This window comes from Oncorhynchus mykiss, chromosome 4 (assembly GCF_057628025.1).
Source record: "Oncorhynchus mykiss isolate SJ-2025 chromosome 4, ASM5762802v1, whole genome shotgun sequence".
NCBI lineage: Eukaryota > Metazoa > Chordata > Actinopteri > Salmoniformes > Salmonidae > Oncorhynchus > Oncorhynchus mykiss.
In genome coordinates, this window is record NC_143025.1 from 32,111,835 (window position 1) to 32,124,527 (window position 12,693).

Consider the following 12,693-nt stretch of genomic DNA (forward strand, 5'->3'; position numbering starts at 1 on the left):
CATGTCCCCAGCCCGGTAACACCAGTGCCGGCACCATGCACCAGGCCTACAGTGCGCCTCTGCAGTCCAGTGCGTTCGGTGACAGTACCCAGTCCAGTGCGTTCGGTGATAGTACCCAGTCCAGAGCGTCCGGCGACAGTACCCAGTCCAGGGGGGGTTCATTTTGTTATTTTGTAATACAGTAAATAGCCTAAACTTAATGCTATCTTACAAACTAATTTACCATTCAACCTTAACATGAGTAAAACATCCATGGCCACATTTAGAGGTTTAATATAACTATACATGTGTTCTTATGTAATCATATAAAGTGTGCATGTTCAAGATAGCATGAATAGGTTGTTGCAGGTCTGTGGAGAGCCCGAACTGCATTGATCACTTGCACCATGTGGTTTCAATGTAATCTCAACTGCAATCCAGGTAATTTTATTCTGCTATTTAGATGAAGTACAGTGATAAGTAACACCTTAATCTGTTGTATAAATTAACAAAATATCTGACATTGTATTCCCATTTGAACTTTACTGTGCTTTTAAACGTTTGAACGCACCGTGATAGATATTTGGGTGACAACTAATCCCAAAATGTGACATTGTTTTCAAGTTGAATTTAGCTTTCTGAACCTACATTTCTTCATTTTATTGAAATATTTCTTACAAATGCATGAGATCACCAGCCACTAGAGACTGTCCACAGTGTGGTTATTAAACAATTAGTTTTCTGCTTCAGCGAGACATGCTTTCTTGAGCTTGAGACATTTTTCTTAAAGGCTACCCTGTTCCCTGTTCTCGCTGTCCACCTTGGCCTGATTGTTTCTCAGCTCTGGAACAGGCAAACAATTTTCAGCAAATTAAACTGTTCCTCATCTGCAGAATCATGTGTAATTATTTTTATATTCGACAACACTGAAAATGTGAACTTTTAATCAACAAAAATGTGTTGTTATTTGGTGCCTGACCACCAATCTAAAGCATCCTCCACAAATAAGGCCGTCAAGGTGATGCATGGCAGCATTTTCTCATTTCAAGTTAATACCAGAGCTCCAGAAAACCCTCTGCTTCTATAAGCACATATCGAAGATCAGCATGTGCTACCAGGTAAAACACAAAACTCAACATAAAAAACACATTTTACCAACACTTCTATAAACCGAAAATCTAATTTAAAAAAATACAACGATCCTCCAGCTGTGACGCCAAGTCTTATCTATCAGCCGCAGAAAACTTATCACGCAATTACAGCCTGTCTAATCAAAGAACTCGAGAGGCTTTTTCTGCTCTGTGCTCATTCATTTTCACCTTCCTGCTGAGCACCATGGAGAGAACACACAGTGTTGATACACTCCAGATGATTATACCTTTAAGTTGAATTAGGGAAACCCAGTGATTGGGGCAAAATTGTCCCCCCCCCCATGTTGTTTATCGTGAAGTACTTGTTTGATAAAAAGCTTAGTCCTACAGTACAAATATTTACTTTGGAGGTCAATCAGAGGGATATCACACCACAGATGAATTGGTGTTTTCTTCTTACTAGGTCTGTGTCTTCAGAGTAATGTAATCAAAAACAAGCTTTATGTTGAATTAAGGAACCACTGTGGTGACTAAAGGATGTTTGAATGGTGTTTGTTTGTGAGTGTGTGTGTTTTCTGTGTATAAAATAGGGAACAAGCTTGGATCGAACAAGCTGTGTGGGCCTGATTGTAATTTCACTGTGGAACAAGGGGTGGTACTAGGGGTTAACTCTACTGTTCCACTTCTAAACTAGTCTGTAGTTGATGTGAGGTCATGGGGATGGGGGGCTTATTGGAGTCCAAGCCTGGGCCCAGGATGTTCCACGCGAATAACTAGATCCCCAAAGAGGAAATAGTCAGGTCCAAAATTATTGCCACCCTTGAAGTGAAAAATACTGTATAAAACATATAATACAAATACTGAGCCATATAGTATTCTTAAAAAATATATATTTAGTCTATTTTATGCTAAAACAATTGTTCAGAGAAAAATATGTTTAACAAGTGATATTTATTTATCTCAAATTATAGGCACCCGTTTTCAAAAATCTCTCAAAGGTTATATGTCACATACGCCGAATAAAACAGGTTTAGACTTTACCGTGAAATGTTTACTTACAAGCCCTTAACCAACAATGCAGTTTTAAGAAAATGTAGTTGAGAAAAATATTTACAAAATAAACTGAAGTAAAAACTATGCAAACAGTCCGAGTGGCCATTTGATTAATTGTTCAGCAGTCTTATGGCTTGCAGGTAGAAGCTGTTAAGGAGCCTTTTGGACCTTGATTTGTCGCTCTGGTACCACTTGCCTTGTGACAACAGAGAGAACAGTGTATTACTTGTGTGACTATGACTTGTTATCCTCACTTTATGAAATTGGAGAATAAATTGGGAGGGATATTAGACCATGCATTATCCATACAGAATCTTCCCGGACCCTTGATATTCAAATCACAGGTTTTCAATGGGGTTCATGTCCGGAAAATGTAGATTTTGTGGTCAATTTGTAGTTTTTGAGATGTGCTTGGGGTTATTGTCTTGCTGGAAGATCCACTTGCAGCCAAGTTTCAGCCATGGCAACCAGGTTCTTGGCTAACATGGTATTGGGTAAGGTTCATGATGTTGCTGGCCTTAACAAGGGCCCGAGGACTAGTGGAAGCAAAATAGCCCCATAACATCAAAGATCCACCACCATATTTTACAGTAAGTATATTTTCTGCTTATGCATCCTTATTTCAACTCCAAAACCACCACTGATATGCGTGCCCAAAGAGCTCTATTGTCAAAATAAGAATGCATAAGCAGACAATAACCATATATATACCTACTGTAAAATATGGTAGTGGATGTTTGATGTTATGGGGCTATTTTGCTTCCACTGGTCCTAGGGCCCTTGAAAAAACATATGACATTAAAATGGCACTATGCTACAGTATGAAATGCTGCATTTATCACATACAAAGTCAGTTCTTAACACACAGGATGTTCTCATAACGATTTATTGTCATCTCAAAATTAGCCTTGCCCCCACTGCTACTCAGCACCGGCCCAGCCCAGTCTGTTCATTAAAACAGCGATAATAACTTCTGTTTGAAATGAAATTCAAGACATTAAAAAGTTCTCTGACATGGATGAGTTTGTGTCATTTGCAATGACCCAAATTAAATTGAATTGTGGCGGTGGCAGCAGCAGCAGCATCAGTAACGGGTAGAGCAGCTCTGATGAGGGAGGTGATTAGAGCTTTTTACTGATGAGCCGCGCTATTATAGATCTCACTACTGAGGATGACTTACAGTTTTGGTCTCCAGCGCTCATTTTGATCTCCAATTTCAGTCTGCCATAACACTGTATCAGTCATGGAGATGGGGGAAATCTGCTACGTTGAAAATGGCTGACTGAAAAAAAAATATTGTAGCTGTTCAAATGTTTTACTGTAGTTGTTCTTGCATGATTATTTGAATATGGAGGTGCATACGTACATTTTCACTTTTGTTAGTGTAATGGATTACCCTACACACACACACACACACACACACACACACACACACACACACACACACACACACACACACACACACACACACACACACACACACACACACACACACACACACACACACGCACACACACACAGGTGTCAGAAGGCACGTGCCCTCCCTAGATTTGTCCTGTTGTTTTAAAGCTCACATTACATCACATCACATTTCTAAAAATATCTGTCAACTGCATTTTGCGGAGGGGGCAAACTAACTAGACCAGGCAAAGAGCCCACGCCCCCATTCTCCCTGGTCTGTTTCACCTGTGTGCTTGTCTCCACCTCTCCACCCCCCTCTAGGTGTCGCCCAACTTCCCATTACCCTCTGTGTATTTATACACGTGTTCTCTGTTCTTTCCAACCTTCCTTTTATTCTAGTTCTGTTTCCTAGTTTTTCCCAGTTCTGACCATTCTGCCTGCCCTGACCCCGAGCCTGCCTGCCGTCCTGTACTTGCCTGACTCTGACCTGATCACGAACCTCTGCCTGCCCTCGACCTGCCCTCTGCCTGACCCATGTTTCTAATAAATCATCTGAGAACTGTACTATGTGCCTCCCGTGTCTGCATCTGGGTCATATCCTGAGTCGTGATAGTAAGTGGTTCCTTCAAAAGGTGCATGGAGGAAAGAGATGCCTAGGCAGGACACTAGATACTCTAGTGTGTCCAGTACCGTCAGTGGAAGTGGAGTGAGAGTGGAGAGAGACACAGCATTTCATTTTATATTAGCTGCCGGTGATGGTGAAGGTATGCTTAGATAACCTATGCAGAAAAATATACATATGTCTTTTTGAGAATTAGGCATTATGATTATGGCTTCAGGTGTTTCAGGTGTGTTTTTTTTTATAACAAAGCGTGAGAGAAAGACAGAACATTGGGTGGAGAAGGAGAGAGGATAATGTGATTAATGTTAATGGAGTTCAGGTGGTCTGTCGGCCTACCCTGCTGGGATTTAATAACTATAGGGATAATTAATCTGAATATTTACAACTAATATTGGTGAACTATTATAGCTCACTATTTAACCTAATATAGTTTGAAGATGACCAGTACTGTATTAGTCCTCAGATATCTACACTACCGTTCAAAAGTTTGGGGTCACTTAGAAATGCCCTTGTTTTTGAAAGAAAGGCACATTTTTTGTCCGTTAAAATAACAAAATTGATCAGAAATACAGTGTAGACATTGTTAATGTTGTAAATGACTATTGTAGCTGGAAACGGCTAATTGTTAATGGAACATCTACATAGGCGTACAGAAGCCACATTGTCAGCAACCATCACTCCTGTGTTCTAATGGCACGTTGTGTTAGCCTTTTCCAAGTGTATCATTTTAAAAGGCTAATTGATCATTATAAAACCCTTTTTTAATTATGATAACACAGCTGAGAACTGTTTTCCTGATTTAAAGAAGCAATTAAACTGGCCTTCTTTAGACTAGTTGAGAATCTGGAGCATCACCATTTGTGGGTTCGATTACAGGCTCAAAATGGCAAGACACAAAGAACGTGTGTGGCTGTTCTTGTGTGTGAAGGGCTGGTTATTACAATAGCATCACTTTTGAACGGTAGTCTCCTGAAACTCGTCAGTCTATTCTTGTTCTTAGAAATGATGCTATTCCATGTGAGAAATTGCCAAGAAACTGAAGATCTCGTACAAGGCTGTGTCCTATTCCCTTCACAGAACAGAGTAAACTGGCTATAACCAGAATAGAAAGAGGAGTGGGAGGCCCCGGTGCACAACTGAGCAAGAGGACAAGCACATTAGAGTGTCTAGTTTGAGAAACAGACACCTCACAAGTCCTCAACTGGCAGCTTTATTAAATAGTACCCGCAAAACACCAGCCTCAACACCAACAGTGAAGAGGCGACTCTGGGATGCTGGCCATCTAGGCAGAGAAGAAAAGAAGAAAAACATTCTTAAAATTGTTAAGACATCTACTCTTACACCCACTCCCTTTCAATTATTAATCACAACTAAACTAATAATTAATCAATAACATCCCCTGATCTGATAACAGGTAGCTTTTTACTTGCAAACGTGATATATCAAGAGTTAGACCTAGAGGAACTTGCCTTGTAATTTACAGCACATCAGTAATGATATATGCGTGCTATAAAGAGTGAAGGGAGTCCACGGCAGTGTCCCTCAGCAGCGCTTTGCTGATGCCAGAGAGGATTAATCCTGGTGACGGTGTGTATGCCAGTTGAGGTAATGAGATGGTTATGCCTTGAGGCGGAGGATATGCCTGTGTGTCACTGGTGGTTAGGGGGGAAATACATTCAGCTGGGAATAGGAGAGGCTCATTAATTGACTCCAATATAAATTCATCAGGACTAATTAGAGACTGGAGTACACGAGGAAAGAATTTCATACATGTATTCATCAGTGACAATACTGTATGTATCTCATGCTGAGAGAGCACCTAGAAAAACCTATTTCAAGCCAAAACAAGTTTCACAGTTGTTTGTATGTTGTATATTGACAGCAGAGATCTAACTTGATGACACCTCAGATTATTTGCTATTACAGTATATGATCTTTGAAAGGATTTCATAAACACCTTTCAAACTGCCACACTGAAAGTGGTTGGCTCACAATATCAGAGACATTCATACAACTCTGTTCTATAAATAGGAACAAAGCTCCTGCAATTACACAATCAAATTTGTAAGGACAAAGAGATCTCAAGGTGGAATCAATTTCTTTCCTAAAGCATACCCAAAGCCAAACACATTACATTGTAAAACACATTATTCAGTATATTCCGATAAAACAGACAGCCCAAAAGGATACATTCAGCCATAGCTATCTCCTGAGGACAATGTGAAGGGCTGGTTATTACAATGTGCAGACAAATCAACTCTCTGTAGAAAGACAACAACACTTGAGTTTCACTGTCTTGAATTGTGTTATGACCTAAAGCATCGTTGTAACTCTGTAAAGAATATCCCTTAAAGGTCTGTCTACTGAGTAGACGTTGATGGTTCTGGTACATGGCTGGTGTTCTGCTGGGACCCTGTCTATCGAGAAAGGCACCATACAGTATAGACCTATAGAGTAAAGTATATTCAGGCTGTTCTTGGTCACTCAATGACAATGATTAAGAAGGGCATGAAACTAACCTCATCTCTCAGTGTGATTAATGTCCATGAAATGTAATTAAAGACTTTTAGTTAATTCCCCTGTCTTTGGTCGTTGGGACCTGTTTTTAATCTTCTCTGGTGGATGGCCATGCATGTTGAAGGATATGGATTCATCATAACTGAGATTATATATAGACCTGTTTCAATTAACTATTTATGTTTAGCAAAGCCTACGAGCCATGACCCAATGTTGGGACCCCCAATTCAGCGGGTATGGGCACTGGTGCGGAGGGCACTGCATGTCAATTACCCGGAGTATTTGGCACTCAGGCGCTTCCCCCTGTTTTTGTCGGGCGATCTTGTGTTGGTCAGAACTGACAATGTTATCAGCGATGGCATGCATGAACAGGTAGGGAGCAGAGGGGGCTGATGACTTGAAAAATGTAGGAGGATGTGAGACCCACGATATAGGTGCTGAACGCACAGAGATGTCAGTGTGTTTCAAAAGTTGTCAAATAGTAATTACTTTAACCTAATCCATTTAATAAAGACATTTCTAGTACAATATTATGGGGAATGGGAGTGAGAGGGCTACTTACAAAGTGTTTGGAAGGGATCACAGCAGTGACTGAATGAGGGTATGAGGCATGAGTTGAGGTGTTCAAAGGCTTGACTTCAGTGCAGGACAGGATTTGTCTGGGAAGACAAAAAACAATAACACACTACGCAGTTTGACCAAATAGCTAAGAATGAGTTAGTCCAAGCAAGGAGTCAAATCATTTATGTGTAGTAATGTAATTGTGCTTGTGTATGTGATTGACTCTACATAAAGTAAAGGGAGAAAATTGAAAGGGGTACTCACAGTGCTAACAGAGGAAACATTCAATGTGCCAGTGGATGAGCGGGCACATGAGACGTGGCTTCAGTTCATGTCAGGACGGAGTTGACAATGGTAGTGGAATGGAGTGCTCATCACCTCTTAATCAGGGAACAGGAGGGGACTTGGAAATACAAATATCAGATACATTCCATTGCAGCTGCGCCATCCTAGGTTTGGACAAGTTTCTTTGTGAAGTTAAACACAGTTGGCATCTCGCCCACTATACACATCAAAATATCCCAAGAAAAATTTGTGAATAACACCCTGACCATCCACATACCTGATGATAGCAGACTGTTGGCACCATAGGTCCCAGAGTGGGGGAAAATATTTACCCCCTGGGATCCGGAGTTTTTCCTGACATGTTAACCTAACCAGGAAAACGCCGGACCCTATAATGTATGACAGTGATTAATCAGTTCTAAAAAAAAAGTTTAAGATATACTTCTCCTTAATGTGTCAGATTTCAAAAAAGCTTTACTGAAAAAGCACACCGTGCAATAATCTGAGTACAGTGCTCAGGCACCAAAACAAGCCATACAGATACCCGCCATGTTGTGGAGTCAATAGAAGTCAGAAATAGCATTATAAATATTAACTTACCTTTGATGATCTTCATCGGAATGCACTCCCAGGAATCCCAGTTCCACAATAAATGTTTGTTTTGTTCGATAAAGTCCATCATTTATATCCAAATACCTCATTTTTGTTTGCGCGTTTAGTCCACAAATCCAAATTCACGAGGCGCAGGCACTTAGTCCAGAAGAAAAGTCAAAAAAGTTATATTACAGTTCGTAGAAACATGTCAAACGATGTATAGAATCAATCTTTAGGATGTTTTTAACATAAATCTTCAATAATGTTTCAGCCGAACAATTCCTTTGTCTTTAGAAATGAAAAGGAATGCAGCTTGCACTCACGGCCGCACGCATGATTCAGCTCATGGCATTCTGCCAGACCTCTTAGTCAAACAGCTCTTATTCACTCCCCCTTCACAGTAGAAGCCTGTAACAAGGTTCTAAAGACTGTTGACATCTAGTGGAAGCCTTAGGTAGTGCAATCAAAATAAATTTACACTGAAAACATGTAAAAACCTCAGATTTCCTACTTCCTGGTTGGATTTTTTCTCAGGTTCTTGCCTGCCATATGAGCTCTGTTATACTCCCGGACATCATTCAAACAGTTTTAGAAACATCAGAGTGTTTACTATCCAAATATACTACTGATATGCATATCTTAGCTTCTCGACCTGAGTAGCAGGCAGTTTACTCTGGGCACCTTGCTACTCAATACTGCCCCCCATCCATAAGAAGATAAGGACTATGATGGGACCAGTTTTTCCTCATCAGGTCACATGGTTTTAAAACACTGAACAAAAAATCCTGGCCTTGGTTGAATGGGCTGACAACAAAATCACACAAAAATTATCAATGGAAATCAAATTGATCAACCCATGGAGGTCTGGATTTCACACTCAAAATTAGGTCACACTCAAAATTAAAGTGGAAAACCACACTACAGGCTTATCCAACTTTGATGTAATGTCCATAAAACAAGTCAAAATGAGGCTCAGTAGTGTGTGTGGTTTGTCAAATCAAATCAAATTGATTTATGTAGCCCTTCTAACATCAGCTGATATCTCAAAGTGCTGTACAGAAACCCAGCCTAAAACCCCAAACAGCAAGCAATGCAGGTGTAGAAGCATGGTATGACCTCCCTACAACGCCTGGGCATGCTCCTGATGAGGTGGCGGATGGTCTCCTGAGGGATCTCCTCCCAGACCTGGACTAAAGCAACCGCCAACTCCTGGACAGTCTGTGGTACAACGTGGCGTTGGTGGATGGAGCGAGACATGATGTCCCAAATGTGCTCAATTGGATTCAGGTCTGGGGAACGGGCGGGCCAGTCCATAGCATCAATGCCTTCCTCTTGCAGGAACTGCTGACACACTCCAGCCACATGAGGTCTAGCATTGCCTTGCATTAGGAGGAACCCAGGGCCAACCGCACCAGCATATGGTCTCACAACGGGTCTGAGGATCTCATCTCGGTACCTAATGGCAGTCAGGCTACCTCTGGCGAGCACATGGAGGGCTGTGCGGCCCCCCAAAGAAATGCCACCCCACACCATGACTGACCCACCTCCAAAACGGTCATGCTGGAGGATGTTGCAGGCAGCAGAACGTTCTCAACGGCGTCTTCAGGCTGTCACGTCTGTCACATGTGCTCAGTGTGAACCTGCTTTCATCTGTGAAGAGCACAGGGCGCCAGTGGCGAATTTGCCAATCTTGGTGTTCTCTGGCAAATGCCAAACGTCCTGCACGGTGTTGGGCTGTAAGCACATCCCCCACCTGTGGACGTCAGGCCCTCATACCACCCTCATGGAGTCTGTTTCTGACCGTTTGAGCAGACACATGCACATTTGTGGCCTGCTGGAGGTCATTTTGCAGGGCTCTGGCAGTGCTCCTCTTGCTCCTCCTTGCACAAAGGTGAAGGTAGCGGTTCTGCTGCCTGATTGTTGCCCTCCTACGGCCGCCTCCACGTCTCCTGATGTACTGGCCTGTCTCCTGGTAGCGCCTCCATGCTATGGACACTACGCTGACAGACACAGCAAACCTTCTTGCCACAACTCGCTCATTGTAGTTTCCCTTGTTGGCAGAACTTTCCCTCTCATAGTGTCTTCTAAAAGCAAATTCTTGCATACCCAAAAATGCAGTGGTGTTGATAAGCCGCTTGAGAACATCCCTGTTTCTTCTAACTTTGTCGTTGTGTCGCGCAGTGTGAATACGCAGACCTTCATCATGATCTATGCAGCTTTTTCCCAGAAGCTTGAATCTGATGTGGGCATGTATATGTTGCCTGCTCAATGTTCTTCAGGTCACTGTACCCCACTTTCACCCAAGGCTCAGACTTTCCAAAAATCAGACACGGGCAGCAATACAGGCAGCTTGATGAAAGGCTCCTTGTTAAACAGCTATACTTTTGCAGTTGTTATTACACCCTCACCTTTTCGTGCTTCTACATGAAACTGTTCTCAGGCAGAGGTCGACCCTCACTTTTAATTCGCACCATGCATCACCAGAGAATGAAAGTGGTCCTTCAACAAAAATTCCACATAATTTCAGCAGCGTCGCCCATTCTGCGGAGAAAACTGCATACACACAACTTTATTTTTGTGTCCAGTTATTGCGCTGGTAGCTAGCTAGCTACTGAGGTTAGCAAGGCAAATTGAAATGAATTGCAATAACTGGACACAAAAATAAAGTACCAAAACAAAAAAAAACGATTTATAATATACTGCTCCTGTAAATTGAAAAAAAATGAATTTTAATTGAAAAAGATTTTTAAAAATGCTCAACTATCTCTTTTCACTCTTAATCTCTATCTAATGTCACAAAGCTTCTCAACACATAGAACACACATAATGCTCTGTGGCACAATCCCAATACAACTCACTAGGTTCATTCTCTGATTCTAATTCTATGATTGGATAGACAGCATGTCAGTTCAGACTGCAAAAGTTTTGATTGGTTGGAGGATGTCTTCTGGAAGTGAACATAATTACCATGTGTGTCTATGAAAGGGGGTGAGGCCAAGCCTCCTAGGTTTTGTATTGAAGTCAATGTAGCCAGAGAAGGACGAAAGCTAGCTGTTCTCTGGTTAGACAATGGTGCTTCCCCAGACAGTGCTGATTAATTTCCTGTAGACCTTCATTGCAAAACAGTGTATTTTAATCAATTATTTGGTGACATATGAATATATTTAATACAGGGGCCAATCTGATGACTAGACATTTACCTCTGAACGTTATATCTACAGTTCAGTCCACGAGAGTCCTGTATGTGTATAAGTACCAAGAGTTTGGAGGGTCGTCTATGCTGACATGAAATTGTTTTAAGAAGTTAATTCCTGTCACGCCCTGACCTTAGAGATCCTTTTTATTCTCTATGTTTGGTTAGGTCAGGGTGTGACTCGGGTGGGAAAGTCTATATTTTCGGCCGTGTGGGGTTACCAATCAGAGGCAGCTGTCTATCGTTGTCTATGTTTGAGGATCACATATACGTTGTAATTTTCCTTTTGGGTTTTGTGGGATCTTGTTTTCTGTTTAGTGTCAGTACCTGACAGAACTGTGCGCTTTCGTTTTCACGTTTGTTATTTTTGTTTGAGTGTTTTTTTTAAAATAAAGTATCATGAACACTTTCCAAGCTGCGCTTTGGTCCACTCTTCCTTCTACCATTGAGAGCCATTACAGAAGATCACACCACCAAAGGACCAAGCAGTGTGGCCAGGAGGAGCAGGGATCCTGGGCCCAGGAGAAAAGGGAGTGGAGGACATCCTGGACCTGGGAGGAGGTAATGGCAGGGGATGAGACCCTGCCATGGAAGCAGGCGGAGGCAGCGAGAGAGGAACGGCGACGATACGAGGAATTAAGACAACGACGGAAGCTCCAGAGACAGCTCCCCCCAAAAATGGTGGACGGTATCTCCAGTGCGCATTCACAGCTCGGTGCGCTCTGTTCCAGCTCCCCGCAGTTGCCGTGCTAGAGTCGGCATTCAGCCAGGACGGATATCCTGCGCCAGCTCTATGCACTGTATCCCCAGTTCACCAGCACAACCCTGTGCGGCCTGTTCTAGCTCCCCGCACTTGCAGTGCCACAGGGGGAATTCATCCAGGACTCATTGTGCCAGCTTTACGCTCCAGACCTCCAGTGTGCCTCCACGCCCCAGTTTATCCTGTGCTGGCTCTACGCACTATGCCTCCAGTGCGCCTTCATAGCCCAGTGCGTCCTGTGCCAGCTCTCCACAGTCACTGAGCTAAAGTGGATATCCAGCCAGGACGTGTTGTGGCAGCTCCATGTACCAGGCTTCCAGTACGTATCCTCAGTCCGGTGAGACCTGTTCCGGATCCATGGCACGAATTCTCCAGTGATGATCCATGGCACGGAGCCTCCAGTGATGATCCATGGCACGAATCCTCCAGTGATGATCCATGGCACGGAGCCTTCAGTGATGATCCATGGCACGGAGCCTGCAGTGATGATCCATGGCACGAAGCCTCCAGTGTTGATCCGCAGTCCGTAGCCTCTAGCGACGGTCCCCAGTCCGGAGCCTCCAGTGAAGGTCCCCAGTCAAGAGCCTGCAGCGATGATCTACGGTCCGGAGGTCCCGGCGACGATCCCTGCACCAGA

The 12,693-nt window shown here is 42.8% G+C and overlaps 1 long non-coding RNA gene across 1 annotated transcript; it reads right to left on the bottom strand.

Annotated features, from left to right (window-relative positions):
- Positions 1-5,117: 5,117 nt before the first annotated feature.
- On the bottom strand, positions 5,118-8,967 carry LOC149983986 (uncharacterized). The gene is made up of 3 exons (XR_016495534.1): positions 7,489-8,967; positions 6,337-7,322; positions 5,118-5,788 (listed from the first exon to the last, which is right to left on the bottom strand). It is a non-coding gene; the product is annotated as an uncharacterized LOC149983986 (long non-coding RNA).
- Positions 8,968-12,693: the final 3,726 nt, after the last annotated feature.